At 39.5% G+C, this 17,266-nt stretch overlaps 1 pseudogene; it reads right to left on the reverse strand.

The window, feature by feature from the left end:
* Positions 1–689: 689 nt before the first annotated feature.
* On the reverse strand, positions 690–2,509 carry LOC148737421 (uncharacterized; annotated as a pseudogene).
* Positions 2,510–17,266: the final 14,757 nt, after the last annotated feature.

Here is a 17,266-nt window from a genome sequence, read left to right on the forward strand (position 1 = left end):
CACCATTTGTTAAATTTGATTTTCAATCTGCGGGTTAAAAGAAAATATTTCATTGCGAATTCATAGATTAATGACGTGCAGAAAAATTAACCCGTTTTTTCGACGATAACCTGTGTTAATTATTTATTGTCTGCACTTTTAAAAATATTCCAAGGATGATGGACACAATATTCCCGTTTGACTTGACAATATGCCTGGAAATTTGTCTTTTTTAATAACATAAGTTGTTCCTTGAAGCTCGCAGTTCTCTTCGAGCATTGCTCTCTGTTGATTTTTTTTCTTTTTTTTAAACACACAAATACCGGAGCATTTTTCGGGCCTAATGGAAGTTATTGTACATATAACTATAATATATGACTGATGGTCGCTGTGCTTTGGAAGACTTCAGGTTCTGTCCTGGTGTACCGGTTCACAAAGGAATTACCATTGTTCTTTCTTTGTTTAGGAGTCATTGGTTAGCTGTTGTGTATTGTTCGGTCTTTTGTATCGGCTCTTGTTAACCGGTACACGAGGACAGAACCAGACTTCAGATGGTAACTCCTGCATATGGTTGTCTCAAGTCTGTAGTTGGAGGGAATATCCTGGATTTCGGTTTAACAGTTTATCATTCGTGTATTTCTTTGTGTCAATTACTATTTGAATGACATAAGATTTTGTTAGACATTTAAGAATGAACATTAGCGAGAAAAACACACAACGTTTCGATGACTCCATGTCATCGTTCTCAAGTGAGAAGAGAATAAAAATGAATAATTAATTTATACCGTACGAAGGTGACAAACGTAAAAAGTTAAAAATTTTTAAAAATTCAAATAAATAATTGCGCGTGTTGAGTTCATAAATGTAAACTATTAAATAAATAGTTTCGCGCGTATGGAATCCGATTGTTTGTTCAAAGAGGGCTTCATCTTCTTTCTGAAAAGCATCTCATGAACTAAACAGTCCAGTTTCCCGGTGCACTTTTTAAGTACGTTGAAATGCTTGGTCAGGTCGCCGATGGTTTGTAGGCCGTGGTCGTTCTTTAGATGTTTGTCGATGGCCGAACTACGGTGCTTATCAATACGTTGATGTAAATGCCGGCTGGTGTACCCGACGTACTCTGCATCGCACAGATCACATTTATAATTATATACAACGCATTGTTGGCTAACTATAGGAGGTTTAGGCTCACGCATTCTGAGATCTTCACAGATTTTGCGACTCTCTAACACGTGTTGAAGGGTGTGATCGATTTTGTGGCTTAGATCTGATAATTGCCTTTTCACTGCGTCAGCTGACTTTTGATCTTTAAAAGGCAAAACCACTCGGTGAACAGCATTTTCGTTGATGGATAATTGAGCTTGCACTCCAGGGTTTTCCAACCTAACTGAGGTGACAAAGTGAGAAATGGTGGAGTTGATGAGGTGGTCGGGATACTTGAGGTTTGTAAACATCATCTTTAGATGATCACATTCAGATTTGAAGGACTCCCATGTGGACGACAGGCGGAATGCACGATTCAACATGGTCTTGAGTAGTGATTTCTTGTACCTTTTATCGACGTGGCTCTGGTGATGAAGCAGTAGGCCTGTGTTTCTTGGTTTCCGATAAATACTAGTTCTAGTTTACAGCCTTTCTTGAGCACTTCCATACCGACAAAAGGTAACTTGTTTTACAAAAGGTAACTTGCTAGCTCCATGGTAAAGTGTATGGACTGATGGCGGTTATTTAGCGTTGATAATAAATCTTCTGCTGCTGGTACACTTGTGACAATAGCAAACGGGTCATCCACGTACCTTCTGTAAAATTCAGGGAGCTTGTTGTCTTCATCTAGTTTCTCTTTGATAGAACAGAGAAATGCGTTTGCCATAAGTGGGCCCAATGGAGAACCCATGGCCACACCGTCGATCTGCTTGTAAAGATTGCCATCAAACTGGAATAGTTGATTCATAGTTGCAATTTCCAGAAGTTGAACCAGTTCAGGCTTTGTAATGCTGAGGTCGTGTGTAGCATTAAACCAGTTGTCAGCGAACGCCTTCTTAGCGATGATTTCGATCGTTTTATGGAGCGGCACATTAGTGAATAGTGACGTGACGTCATAGGATACCAGAATGTCATTCTCGTCGATGACTAGGTTTTAAATCTCATCGGCAAAGGAGAAGGTATCTGATATTGTGTAGCGATTGCTTGACAGGGGCTTCAGTTTGTCATCAAGCCACTTGGCGAGGGCATAGTTGTAAGTGCCGGTGGCAGACAGGATAGGTCTCATCGATAGATTCTCTTTGTGTGTCTTAGAAAGTCCATAAAGATGGGCAAGGCGTGAGCCAGCCTGGCAAACACAGTCGGCAATCTGCTTTGGTAAGATCTTCCGCACAACAGATGCAAGGTGCTTCTCCTTCTCCAATAGGGGGTGGTAATGCTTTACTGGGCGGCCTCTCGTTTTTGGTCTCTGCAGGCTGAAAGGTGTGGAGTTCGATGTATCATTGATAGATGCCTGGCTCAGCAGGTTAATATAATCAGATTTGTTCATGATGACTACACCAGTACCTTTTTCTGGCTTTGTGACGACGATGTTGTCAAGTCGTTTCAACTGCTTTACAGCCCTTTGCTTTATAGCCCTTAGAAGGGCTGAATTAGTATGTAGGAGGCATAGGTTCGAGTCCCGTTCAAGCCTGAGTTCATCCAGGCTTAAATACGAAAGGTGGGCTATAAAAGGAGCCTTAGCTCCCACTGGACCATTTGTCAATCAACCGTCGCGTGATGTAGAACTCTTAGAGTCAAGTCAGCTTGAGCTACAGCTACTCCAAAGCAGTGAACAGCGGGCGCATTCCTCAAAATCGTTTTATGCCTTCATCACAATACAAGAATTTTTGAGATTTGTATATCCTTTCTGTCTTTATTTGTGGCGGTAAATGTGAGATTGAAATAGGTGGTTCGCACGTTACCTCATGCCACCATGCTGGTGGATGTAAACAATAGATATCTCATTTGTTCCTTCTGTTCGTCTACCAGCATTTGAATTTGACCCGCACACGTTAACGATGAGTGACAAATGAGCCTAGGTCTTCCCAGCCTTCGTGTTTAAGATAATGAACAAATATCAAAGCGTTTCTTTCAAGCCGAATAAAAATTGTTCTTCATGTAATAATGATAAATGACTGATAATTGCTGTAATAGCTTCTCTATCAGGTTACTAAAGTCTGTTGATGGAGGACATATCCTGGACTAAACATTATTACGGTTAAACATTTTATCCGTATTGTATATTTTTATTGTGTCATATTTTCTTTTGGCAAACGTAGATTTAAATTTCGCAATAACTTTCCGAAAAATGTTTTGGATCCCCAAAATATTTCGAGAGCCAGTCAATGTCATTGAGTGGTTTGCAAGGCACTCAAGAAGCTAGCGTTACTCTCGGCTATCGCCTTGCGCGACTCCTACGCTTCTCAGTTTTGTGCTTAGCAACCTCCCGCGTGTATCCAAAACTCGATAGTGTGCGCTATGGTGTTTACCATTTGTTAAATTTGATTTTCAATCGCAGATCAAAAGAAAATATTTCATTAGGAATTCACAGATTAATGTCGTGCAGAAAAATTAACCCGCTTTTTCGACGATGAACTGTTTTTAAATGATTTATTATCCGTACTTCTAAAAATATTTGAAGGATGATGAACACAATATTCCCCTTTGACCAAACAATATGCCTGGATATTTGTCTTTTTTTATTAACATAAGTTGTTCCTTGAAGCTCGTAGTTTCCCTCGAGCGTCGCTCTCTTTTGGTTTTTTTTGTTTTTTTGTTTTTTTGTTTTTTAACAGACAAATATCCGAGCATTCTTCAGGCCAGACGGAAGCTATTGTACATATAATTACGATACATGAACGATAATCGCTGTGTTTTGGAAGACTTCAGATGGTAACTCCTGTATATGGTTGTCTGAAGTCTGTAGATCGAGGGCATATCCTGGATTTAGGTGAAGCATTTTATCATTCATGTCTTTTGTTGTCTCATTTTCTATCTGGCCAAAGAAAATGTCCATTTTTGCGACAATTTTCTGTAAAAACGTTTTGGACACTCGATACATTTCCAGCGCCAATCAATGTTTAGCAATTTGTGTGATGTTTACAGCACCATGACTATTTTGATTTTTTGCCATTAGTTGTGATCAGTTGTATCAGGCTACTAGTTCCAAGCCGTCTTTATAAGCAAAACACTGGCTAATGGTATTGCATAACGGTTTTGTCCGCGCGGGGGTTTGCACTCACTCTACAGGTTCAAGTCATCAGATTTTGCGACGGTTCCATTGGATTTTGTGTGCCACGCAGATATTTAAGAGTCAAAGAGGGGAGGAAGCTGTGCTATCTGATTCTCATATAAGTACCTATTTAAAGAATATACCAAGAGTTATAGGTTTTACCTAAGTTTGTGAACCAATCAGAGTCAACTTGTGTTGAAAATACTGAGAAGGTGCTCTAGGTTAGTCATGCAATAGAAACTCAATCAATAGTGTGTTCTATGCGGGGATGAGATAATTACTATTATTAAAAACTGGATCATTGGATAATGCAATTCAAGACTTTTTATTGGCTCAGCCATTATGGTATATGAGCAAATATACCATAATCTAATTTCTGTACAGTGTTAAATCCGGTTTCTTCTCACAAAATAAAGTCGAGAAGATTTGTCTTATATCTTGGGGGCGTTTTTTTAATAAAACAGTTATTCCACTCTCGCTTGTTGGATATGAGATGATTATAGCCAACTCGGCGCTACGCGCCTCGTTGGCTATCTATCATCTCATATCCAACGCGCGCTTGTGGAATAATTGTTAAATGTAATTGTTCACATCAACATATTTGCTGTGATCCTTGCAGCTTGCTTGTATTCTGTCAGTCATCCGTTGGAAGTTTTACTAGCAAAGCAAACAGTTAAAGAGAAAGCCTGCAAAGACGATCAACTCTCGTTTTTTCCTTCTCTTATTTTATCACATTTATCTGCGCAGGGTATCTGACGCATGAAAATAAAACAAATACGAACGCAAAAGAACTAGGTAGATAGAAAATGAAATTTTTAGAGCCAAGGCCACCAAAGTCCGGTGGTAGCCTTTTTCTTACAAATGTTCAGGTGATTTAATGAGGCCAGTTTACCCCCATCTGTTTATCACTACCAATCATTTAACCATCGCATCTTGTTCCATTGCCTTAGCTCCTAGCTGACTTCACCCTCAACGCGTGAGAAATTAGGTAATTCGTGACTCACTGCTTGTCAATATCAACATACAGGTATGCATAACTATCATCTACTTAGAATAAGTAGAGTGGGAGGGGGAAGGGGGGGGGGGAGCAAAGCAAACAGTTATAGAGAGAAAGCCTGCAAGGACGATCAACTTTCGTTTGTTTCCTCTCTTATTCTATCACAATATCTGCGCAGGGTATCTGACACATGAAAATAAAACAAAAACGAAAACAAAGAACTAGGTACAGATAGAAAATGAAATTGTTAGAGCGAAGGCCACCAACATCCGGTGGTAGCCTTGTTTTTAAAAATTTTCAGATAATTTAATGAGGCGAGGTTACTCCCATCTGTTTATCACTACCAATCAATTAACCACCGCACCTTGTTCCATTGCCTTAGCTCATAGCTGACTACGCCCACAACGCGTGAGAAATTAGATAATTCGTAACTCACTGCGCGTCAATATCAACATACAGGTATGCATAACTATCATTTACGTACAATATGGTCAATTCTGGGTTGTTATTGAAGACTCCAGGTGGTAGCTCCTCTATCTGGTTGTAACTCAAGTCCCTGAAAGGAGGATGTATCATTGAGTAAGGTCGAGTGTTTCACATCTTGTCCTGTTGTACATTTCCTCTCTGTCCGCCCCCCAACCCCCACCCCTCCTTCATCACCTCCTCGTAAAACGAAGAGTTGAAATGCTTACACTTTCGCTGTAGAAAAGGGCAAGTGCTGTGGAACTGACTGTAAATATTCTCCCCTACATTCAACGCGTGTAACTGAGCGCATAATGCCAACGGCAGTGGTACATTGGCAGCGATCTGGGCACCCTAGAATATAAAAAATAAGATATACTCTCACTATCGTATTGTTTGATGCAAGTTATCGAAGGGATTTTAGTTTATTTGGTTGGAGTTGCTAAAGAGTGTATTTGATTCCTTTAATAAGGTTGGTACCCTCAAGTCATCTCGCGGAAACTCAATATTAATCCAGAGCAAGGCAAGAAAAAATTTTGATTGGTCAATAAAACTATGGTTACAGTCTTAAAGGTTAGAGGTATAGAAACTTGCAAATGTTCACTATATTTTCCCCTGACCTGATTCAGTTAAGAATCAAATTTTCATTATTAAAACTTACTTTCGATGACAAGACGGATTTCTTTTTTGTCCAAACCATCCTGTGTGTTCACTTCACAGCTGTACGTGTCGCTGTTTTCTCCCGTGATGGTCATCCGATACAGTACACGTGTACTGTTCTGTACCACTGTGCCGTTCTTTCTCCAAACAATGAATGGAGCCGGTGCACCCTGTGTTGGACACCAGAGGGATTGATGGCGGTTGAAAAGCACATACTGAGTCTTGAGCACTTTATCCAAGTTGGGTTTCACTGAAGGATAAGAAAAAGTAATACTGAGCCATCACAGAAGTATTTGAGTCTGAGGAGCATAGGCAATGACCACTCTCAATATATGTAAAATCGCTGTCAGGGGCTGATTTCAGTATCTCAATACTTGCCTTTTGTATTAGTAGTCTTGTTTCTGTATAAACCTCTGAAAAGATAATTGGAGTTATCTGATTTTCTCAACCACAAGTTCTGTCCGCTAGATCGCACAATACCGGAAATGTTTCTTCCACAAAATCTTCCAAGAAGATTGGCAGACTCGTCGTATCCATCACGAAACTCAAGGTACATATTATCATCAAAGCACGTTATTTCATTTGAAGTCTTCAAGGTGAAATTCAGTTCTACATAATGCCCTTTTGGAGCTTGCAAAAGTAGGCTTGAGCGAAACCGTGGGACGACTCTCTGAAGGCATACTTCCGCCATTAACCCAGCTGCTTATAAAATCAAGAGAAAAAGATAGAAAAATGAGGGAGGAAGCTTTTGTTAGAGTCGTTTCAGGGAATGCTCAATACGACTTTTTGATGAACCCTAATTTCTCCCTACACTGTCAGCCCTGAATCAAACATGAAGGTCACGAGAATAAAGGAAATGATCACCAGCTGAAGACATGTACACCTTTGATTGTTAAACAAATTCTCCCTGTCACCACCTTAAGAACTGTATGGAGAAGAACATTGAGGATATGTATACTGATGTGAGGGGTTATTAAAAGCTAAGCTATATATGTTTGGTTATGTCTATGAACACTACTGAGAAAAACATAGGGAAATGACATCACATACGAGAGAACTTTGGTCGCATTGATGTGGAGCTCTCAGGAAGCATTAAGTCTTGCTCGACCAAAAATTTTTCATTTGCATTGCAGTCACCGTGACTTAACTTAAAGGGACGCGTGACTTAGACCGGCACTGACGCAATGCGTGGGTCGATTATCAACTGCTCTCCTTCCTCGAAAAGACTGCTGACCGCACAAATACTTCCTTTTTGTTGTTCTCCACAAATTAGGAGTTTGCCTGCTCAGATTTTAAAGTAATCTTCGCAAATTTCGAAATTTCGAACTTTGCTGCGGTTAGAAAATAATTTTAAATGGCTTTGGAGAAGTCCACGGTCAACATTCGGAGACAATTACATTAAACGATTGAGAAATTGACCAACGTAACTCAGACGGACTACTCACTGAAATCTAACTGGTAAATATTCAGATAAATCTAGATGTCTTAAACCACCTGGTTTTGAAATTAAGCACCCAAAGTATATTTCAGATTCTTGCTGAGTTCACAAAAAAAAGAAAAAAATTAAAAGCGAGAAGATATCGTAGCCGGCATCCGAAGCTCTTGTCTATCGTTATTAAGATATTTAAGATATTTCAATTCATAAGATACACACTTTATTTCTTTTATTGTTTCAGTTTGCTATCAAAATTTGATTAAGGAAATTTTTAACTCAGCGCCTTTTGGACAGACTGTTCTCGTATAAAATGTAGATGACATAACTACGCGAGCGCGCGTTTGATGCCAAACAACAAAAGTCAAAAGATTCTGAGCGCAGTGATTGGGGCCCTTTTTCTTTTTTGTACAATTTTGGAACTGATCGTTTTTCAGTACAATGCAGTCAAAAATTGAAACAAAAAAAACCGCTGATGCATTTTTTTTTTTGTTGACTTCAGGCGTCGCATAAATTACGACACAGACATGGTCGTGATCTGCTGCTAATATAACCAAACAGACTCGAGAGAGAAGTGGATATCAACTTGAGTGCTGTGTTTTCTCGTAATTTCCCAAGGAGCAGTAACTCTATTTTCTTAATGTTCTCCAGCCGGGATTATCCACAGTGTGTCTCCCGTGCGCATGTCACTTACTTTCTCGCGAGTTATTTAATGCAGGCCTGGATATTTAAGGAATTAAAATGCGGGCTATTTTCGTAAGAACAAAAACCGAGTGTCTGAAATTAACTATTTCCAATCCTATTGAATAGGTTTAAATACACATTTAGTCTCTTAACTTAATTACTCCATTAGATGAAGAGAACAGTGCTTACAGAAAGCAATAATGAAAGCCCAGAAGGTCCTTTTGGACAACATCTTCCTGTTTTCTGCTGATGGGCTGAGGGAAAGTTTGAAGATCGAGTAGAGTTTCAGAATATACTCAAATAAATATATCTTATTAGAAGTTTTGTTGTGTAGTATTGATGAGTGTTTTTACGAATTGTGCCGTACAACGAGTACAAATACTCAACGACACTACACAACAAAACGTTTGATAAGAGAGTTACTATCCAACACGCCAAATTGTTATTTCAGTGCGAGCGAATTTCGCCTGTACTTCTGGAGTACAAATATCGCGTGATATTTGTACTCGTCTCGTGTGTTATTTGTACTCAAGAAGAACTTTTGGATAATACAGTAAAGTAATGGATAATGCATTTTTATCCAGGTGAAGCGCACTGTATGTTTGTGGAATCTCATAATACACGACAGGTCTCAGATGCCGAGTCTGTCTTCCTCACAAAGAAGTTAAAAATGATAAAATGTAGCCATATCATAATCGTCCTTTATTATAAAAATTTTTCAAGACACTGCTGTGCATAACTGAAGCTTTAACGGGAACTTCTCTGAACCATATTTCAGTACATTTGACAACTGAATAAGAACGATTTATATCGTCACAATATTATGAAATTGTCCCTAAACCGGAAAAGAAGGTTGGTAAAGAAATTCTTGAAAACAGTGATTTCTCCCCTACCTTGCAATTACATTTTCTCCAGTGATGAAATCTTCAAAGTTATCTTATTCTTCTACGGTATTTCTGCTTTGTTCGAGCGCCAGAAAGAATGTGTCACGGTAAACAGTTCACTGTATAAAAAATGTGGACATATTGTTGTCATCATTCCTGCGAACAAATTCTAAATAACCACCAAAAACGTAGTATGGGAAACAGCGTTAATAAGTTTTAAAATTTCTGAACTTCGATTCCTTTTCTGAGGATTGGGCGAAGTTTTTGATGACAGGCCTGAATAACTACGAATATCTCTATCAGCCCTTTAAACGAAAAATTGGAGAGGTATTCTGAATAAATAATTGCCATGTTTGAATTCCAAGGACGCAAAAAATGTTTTTTTCTCCTGTGGAATTGAAATATCATCCTTCACTTGGTTTTTTAGATATCATAATTCACTGTCATTTAATCTTATCTTTCTTTGTACATTTTAAATATCAAAGAGAAATGAATACCTGAGATATATTTTCGCTGCTCCCTCACTTCGATTCAGATGGAGTGCTTTAAAACAGCAATGACGTCATACACTAAAAGCAGGCTGCATAAGGCTTTTCCAGATCATTATCTTAAAAATACAGTCTTATGAGTGAGTTTTCCATTCATTTGAAGTCACTATGGACGACATCCTCAAACATCTGTCATAACGTCAGCAATTGTGCCTTTAGCTAGTTTTGCATTTCTATAAATATAAAAGGTTTTGTCAATTTTACATGGTGTGAGTCACCAGCTTATTACAGTTTGACAACGAAAAAAAAACCATTAACATTTATCCAAGAGAGGCTTCTTAAGGGTTTTTACAGTAATTTAGAAAACATATCAATAGAGACGATACAGTAAAACCAGCAAACTTAGGAAAATTGAATTGATCATTTTGAGGTATGATGTCGCCATGGAGATAGACTTTAAGTCTTTTATTCTAAATAGACCCAGTTTTCTTGCCTTACGTCCAAACATATTTAACACAGATTTTGAAATCCCATGTATGATTTGGGACCAATTTGCACTCCACTTCCATTACCATTATTAGGCAAGATGCGACACAGTGATCACGAAAGAGAAAATGATAACACAGTTTACATCTCATTGCTAACAACTACAATAACAAAAACATGATTTGCACTTAAAAGGTCTTTGAAATCACACTTGGACAACAGATGTTATGCCTCGATCAATTCAAAGCTTCAACATCGCCTCTTGTGGGCCAAAATATGTACTAATGCCCGACCCAACTGCCGGATATCATGGTCATTTTTTTTTTCGGGAGGGGGGGGAGGGAAGGGAGATTAAAGGTAGTAGTTGGAAATATGCCGGTTGGTCTTCATTTTGAAATATTCACGTCATATTATCGTGATTATACATTAATTTGGTACTTTCCGGCAGCTCGGCCCTGCACATTCACGTCAAATTATTGCGCATATGGTATAATTTTGACGGCGCGACATTTGTCTTTAAGTGTGTTGTGTGACCGGGTTTTTTGTGGTGTCTAGGTTTTATGCAAATTTCTATCAAGACTTAGACTTAGAATTTTTACGAAAAAAAAACATCACAAACAAAAAAAACAAAACTGGTGGCGCCAGAACCTCCCGAAGGAACTTAGTTTTTACTTTGTGCAATGTTCCTCCGGGAGGTTTTTGCTTTGTTTTTGTGATGTTTTTTTTTATTTTAACTCTGAGCGCCCATCGTTTGAACTCTTTATTTTTACTAGGTTAGCGTCCTAGGTTTAACTCTGAGCGCCCATCGTTTGAACTCTTTATTTTTACTAGGTTAGCGTCCTAGGTCCTTGTCAAAGTGTCAAGTCTATGAGCCGGCATGAAACAACACCATCAAAGGTTTATTTTTTTACCTTGTCAAAGTGTCAAGTCTATGAGCCGGCATGAACCGGAACAAAGCAACACCATCAAAGGTTTATTTTTTACCTTGTCAAAGTGTCAAGTCTATGAGCCGGCACGAACCAGAACAAAGCAACACCATCAAAGGTTTAGGTTAATAATAAGGTTAATAATATCTATTAATAATGTAGCGATATGCCACTACATTAACCCCATGGATCAGCGGCAGGGAGGATTTTCACCCATCCATGAGGGGTGATACGTAGCATGAAGCACAACACTAAAAGCCTCCCTGCATTCTTTCAATGCTGCACTACACACATGCATCACCGCTTATCATATACATCGCGATGTGTATTTATATCCAATCGATTGCGAAATCTCGTCCTTGTGGGAGCTTACGTAACACGTACACGTCACACATGCGTGGTGCATGTAATGTGATCACGTTTCTCATTAAAAAAATTATCTTGACCACTAACAAAACATGGATATTGCCAGTTTTTCGAAAGATATGGCTCTCAAACTCGAAAACGATCGCACGAGAAGAAAAATCAGACAGACTGTAGAAGACTACAAAGATGTACAACAAGGTATCGCTATCCAACGCGAGAAGGAATTCAAACCGATCACAGACGAATTGTCCAAGGTCAAACAAACAATAGACGACAAACAAGACAAAATCATTGCGAAATTAGATGAGAATCAAAAAGCTCTTACTCAAGATCTTTCGTTTCTCAAAGAGCTAGACACATTCGAAAGCCCACCACAAAGCCCATCAGCTCTTGAACCACCACCTAAACCGAAAACAAAAGTCCCAGACCCAGACAAGGATTTCAGCCAAGACGAGCTTGAATATATTCAAAAAATCGGTTACCCGAGTCCTAAAGTCGCATTCAAACAAATACTAGAGGAGGAATTTGATCACGAAGGACTCCTGTTTGATGTCCTTGATAAAATCAGTCGAGCAAACCATACAAAGGCCGGACTCTCGAAAAATAAAGAGAAAAACAGAGACCAAATCGAAAATATTGTGCGACAAGTCAACACGCTGAAAAAATATGCAGACCGAATTAATTTACTCGTGGGTGGTGATGAAATACTTGTCACGAAAGGTCAAGGTCTCAAAGGTCGCAAAAAGCGTAAATATACACAGAAAAAACGAAATGCCTACAAAGTTGATGGCTACGGGCAATTTGGTGGTCTACTCATTAACATTCCTCGTCTATTTAATGAAATGGTGGTTGAAGCGAGCGATCTTTCAACCGGTCAGCCGGTTTATGAAAAACAAGGTGACAAATCTCTCATTAATCTCTTAACAAAGAGACACAACCCCAAAGAAAATTATTCACAAAAATCAATCGAAATGTTTAAACAACTCTCAAAACTCGCCAGCCTTCCAATGCACAAATCGTCTGGAAAAGCAAAAATGACTGGAGGGCTCATATTTACCGATATCAAAGAAATCATAGAAAAATTAGAGATGTTGACAGCCACTAGAAGAGCGGGTAACACGTCTATTCGCCTTCGTAACGAAATAATCGAAAAACGAAATTTCGAAGAAACAATATGATGCATACATACAAAGATATCTAAAAGCATGAGCGAGCTTACAGAATTAATCGCAATCAACAAGGATTTGTTGCAAACCAACAAGGATTTGTTGCAAGTGTCATCACTTCTTGAGTCATATCATAAACCTCCAATTCCCATCGCTATCAGCTCTCTAAAATGTTCAAGCGGTGTGAGCCACGATTTTACTACCACTTTCAACCCTGTAATGAAGTTTGATAAAAACACTACATACTATGTTGCCCTCGACGACATATCGATGAACTACGCATGGTACAACGTTAGCAACACCTACAATAACAACAAATTGAAGTATAGTCACGATTCTGGTAACACGTGGCACGAGATCGAATTCCCTGATGGGAATTTTTCTTATTTAGAACTAGACGCTTATATTAAGCGAGAGCTGGTTTCTTCAAAGCATTCTAAAACAGGCATCGAGCTGAAATTTGTGCCGGCCCTTTTCAAATGCCTGATCGGTCTCGAAGATGGTTATCAAGTTGACCTGCAAACCGGTAACTTTGGAGATCTTATCGGTTTCACAAAGAAAATCGTGACAGCGACTAGTTATGGTGACAAGATTCCGGATATCACTCGCTCTGTGGATGATATCTACATCAGAACAAATATTATCTCAGACTCGGTTGTTGGTGGGAAACAATCGGATGTTCTCTTCCGCTTTTCGGTTGATAATTTAACCCTTAGTTTTCCCTTTCATCTCGAACCGAAGCAAAAGAAATATAGCAAAATAAACATGGATGCTATTAGGAACTTGCGAATATACATAACCGATTCCCTGGAGAGACCGTTAGACCTCAACGGCACGACCGTCTCACTAACACTTTTGATAAAGTGAATCGCATAAAAGTATTTATTTATTTCATACACATGAAATAAAAAGCTATGGTTAAACATATGAGATGGAGTGCTGATGGCAAACTCATAATACAAAATATTGACGACACTCACGAAGTGATTAGCACTCACGAAGTGAGTAACACTTCACCTCAAGAAGGTGAAGGGATTTTTGACGTTGTTAAAAATGTAGCCTCAAAGGTAGCTGCCAAGGTTACAGGTAAAGCTGCAAAAGAGCTTGCAACGAAAGCGGCGACGAAAGCGATTGAGAAGGGTGCTGAGCAAATCGGTGATAAGATGGGGCAATTAGTCGGTGAAACGGTCTATGATAAATTTTCAAAACGACCGCAAGGGGATGCAAGTCACCCACCGCAAGTCACGCCACAAGTCACACCACAAGTCACGCCAGCAACGCAATTCACACCAGTCACGAAGGATGCGGCAGAGAAAAACAAAGGAGATAAGCTTGCAAAGCTGCTCCAACAAGATAAATCGTGGAGAACTCAAAAGCCAACAAGTACACCGAGTGCTACTGCTAGCACTACTGCTAGTACCACCAAAGGTGTTAGTGCTAAAGGTGCTAAGCGTAAAAAAGAACCCTCAGAAATTTTTAGTCTTTTTGATAAACTTTTTTTGCAATAAAAAAGTCTTGACTCTCAATAAGAACACCCCTCAACAAAAACATATCATCATGTCTCAGATAAGAGATACCTCAATATACGCCAAGGCGTATGAGTTTTATCCATACGAACTCACCACAGCATTGCAATCAGCACCGGCCAACAATGCCAATCAAAAGAAAGATGGTTACAAGTTCACTGTAGACACCACTACAGCCTCTGGATCTGCCCCCGACTGGTACAACGCATACTTCGAAATAGATTTCAAGATCACAAAGATGGACAATACAACATACGGTGCTGCAGATGCTGCAGCTATTATCAACGGAGGTTTTAGTCTAATCAATAATATCACTATTGAATTTGATGGCACTCGTGTCCTCAGTCTCCCTGAAGCCAACCACGCGGTAAATGTAAAGAATCTCACAGAGATGACTGGTCTAAACGAGGAAAAGATGGGCCCCCGACAGTTTTTCTACAAGGATACGGCTACAGGAGCTACCATCCAGGAGTATACAACACTTGCCATTCCGATCGCTGCTGGTCAAGATGTGAATAGAATTCCAACCAGAAACACCAATTACAACAAAGGTTTTACCACACGAAAGACTCTTCTCTCTGCAGGTGCTGAGAATAATATACACCTACCGCTCAACCGTTTTGGTTTTTTCAAATCGATGGAGGAACAATTAGCACCCAATGGAAGGGTTACTATCGAAGTTAGGCTTGAAGACGATAATAATGTCATATTTCGATCTAACGCGGCAGCTGCAGGACGTTACATCATAACTAAATTCAAATTATGGGTGCCTTTCTTCAAATTTAACACTCAAGGTCTCGAGAAGTACATGAAAGAGTATCTTAAACCTCATACATGGAGCTACTTGCGTGAGGAGATCGTTGTATCTGACCCACTTCGACAAGCAAACGGTAGTTTCAGAATAACAAACAATGTAAAACAACCGAAACACGTATTTGTCTGGATTGTCAACGTAGCCAAGTTTTCAGACCAGGAGCAGAACCCCCTTATTTTCAACACCTATAACATTGCAAATCAAAAATACCTGACAAAGGCTCAACTCAAAGTTGAGAATGGAGATCGTTATCCAGATCAACAACTAGATCCAAATAGCGAAAAGACTCGCGCATGGTTAGCTCTGCAAGAGTACACAAAATTTACCCGCAATGACCTCTTAGGTCCAACCATCGATCTGAAAGAGTTTCAAGATCTGTACGGCATTCTGTACTTTAATCTCACAAAACAGGAACCCGAGCTACTGACAAGAATGACAGCCTTAAATTTTGAGTATTCTCTCGACGGTGCTACGAACGCTGACTTCCACATCTATGCCCTTGTTTTGAATAAAGAAGATGTAAGTATAGAAACTATGTCTGGAAAGGCTGTAATTAAAACTTAGGTAGATCACGCCGTTTTTTTCGAATTTATTATATGTTTCATATAATAAAAAACATGACGACATACTACCCACACGGAGTAAGCCTCTCAGATGGTCAACGACAAAAGCTTGCAAAAGCTTACGCTTCAAAATCACCTATCACTCTTCGCCTCTCACATAATGAAGCTCTGAGTGGTCCTGACGAGATGATGCTGACAAAGACTCAAATAAATCGAATTAAAAAAGCTGCATCCGGAGGAAAGGGTGTAGATCTCAAAATCAGCAAAACACAGATTCGAAAGGTTGCACAACAAGGTGGTAGCCTCTTCTCATCACTTTTAGCGCTCGGTTCAAAAATATTGCCCAAGGTAATACCGACTCTAACAAAACTTGTGGGAAAGGCTGCACCTGAAGTTGCAAAAGGTGCGCTCGCAAGTGCAAGCAGTTTTGCAACAGACAAAATTCTTGGTGGGGGTATTGTACCAAACTCGAAAATCAATGAACTCATCGAGTACAAAGATCTTTTGACTGAGAAACAAAAGAGAGACATTCTCAAAGCATTACAAAGCGGTAGTAATGTGAAAATAATGATGACGAGGAGACAACAATCTGGTGGTTTTCTCGGCACACTTCTCGCAAGTATCGCTGCTCCGATACTTATCAAAGCGTTGACTGGAAGTGGTGCAAAAAAAGGCAAAGGATTGCAAAACAGATGACCTGGTGGTACCGGAGGCACCAGAGGTGTTAACGGTGGTGCTTTGCAAAACAGACCGTATTGGGAGGGAATGCCACAACCACCATTTTTTCCACAGTTTGATGGACCTGTAACGACCGTCGGGCGAGGGAGAGGTAAAAAAAAGCAACAGGGAAAGGGGATTCTACTGGGGAAAAACTCACCCTTCAACGATATACCAATACTCGGAGCCATCTTCTGAAACCCCCTTTTGAAAACAGACCCATAACAAACCTCGATATCGAAGTGTGGGTAAAATACCTCAAAATTCCAAACTTTGGTGGTGTAATATCAAGAGATCATATAAGTGCTGAGCACTGCAAACCAAAGCATTGCTATGTGATGAACCTTAACGAGTCACTTGAAAGCGGTTCGCACTGGGTAGCGATGTTTTTTGGCTCTGGTCTCATATTATATTTTGACTCATTCGGGCTACACCCACCCGAGGAAGTTGTAACACTTTCCAACACCTTCGGAATAAATTTTGCCTACAACAACGTGCAATATCAAGCTATGTTGAGTGTGTTGTGCGGCTATTATTGCCTATGGTTTTTGAACGAGGTAACTCACAAGGCTACTCGCAAGGTGAAAAGGCTCAAAACGAGTGAAACAAGTGAAAAGAGTTTGTACACTGTCTTCAACGATGTGGTAAAACCTCTATCACACAGCAACACCTCGTCAAACGAGCGCTTTATCGTGAAATACTTTACCGAAGTATAATTCAAAAAAACTTAATAAAAATATCTGAAGAGATTACAAAAGAGAAAGCATGGGTTGTTATGATGGTTCAATTAATATGGAAACATGGTTAAAAATGTTGAGTGAATATCTCGAATTGCATAAAGATAATTCTAAATCGCAACAC

This window comes from Stylophora pistillata, chromosome 2 (genome assembly GCF_964205215.1).
Source record: "Stylophora pistillata chromosome 2, jaStyPist1.2, whole genome shotgun sequence".
NCBI lineage: Eukaryota > Metazoa > Cnidaria > Anthozoa > Scleractinia > Pocilloporidae > Stylophora > Stylophora pistillata.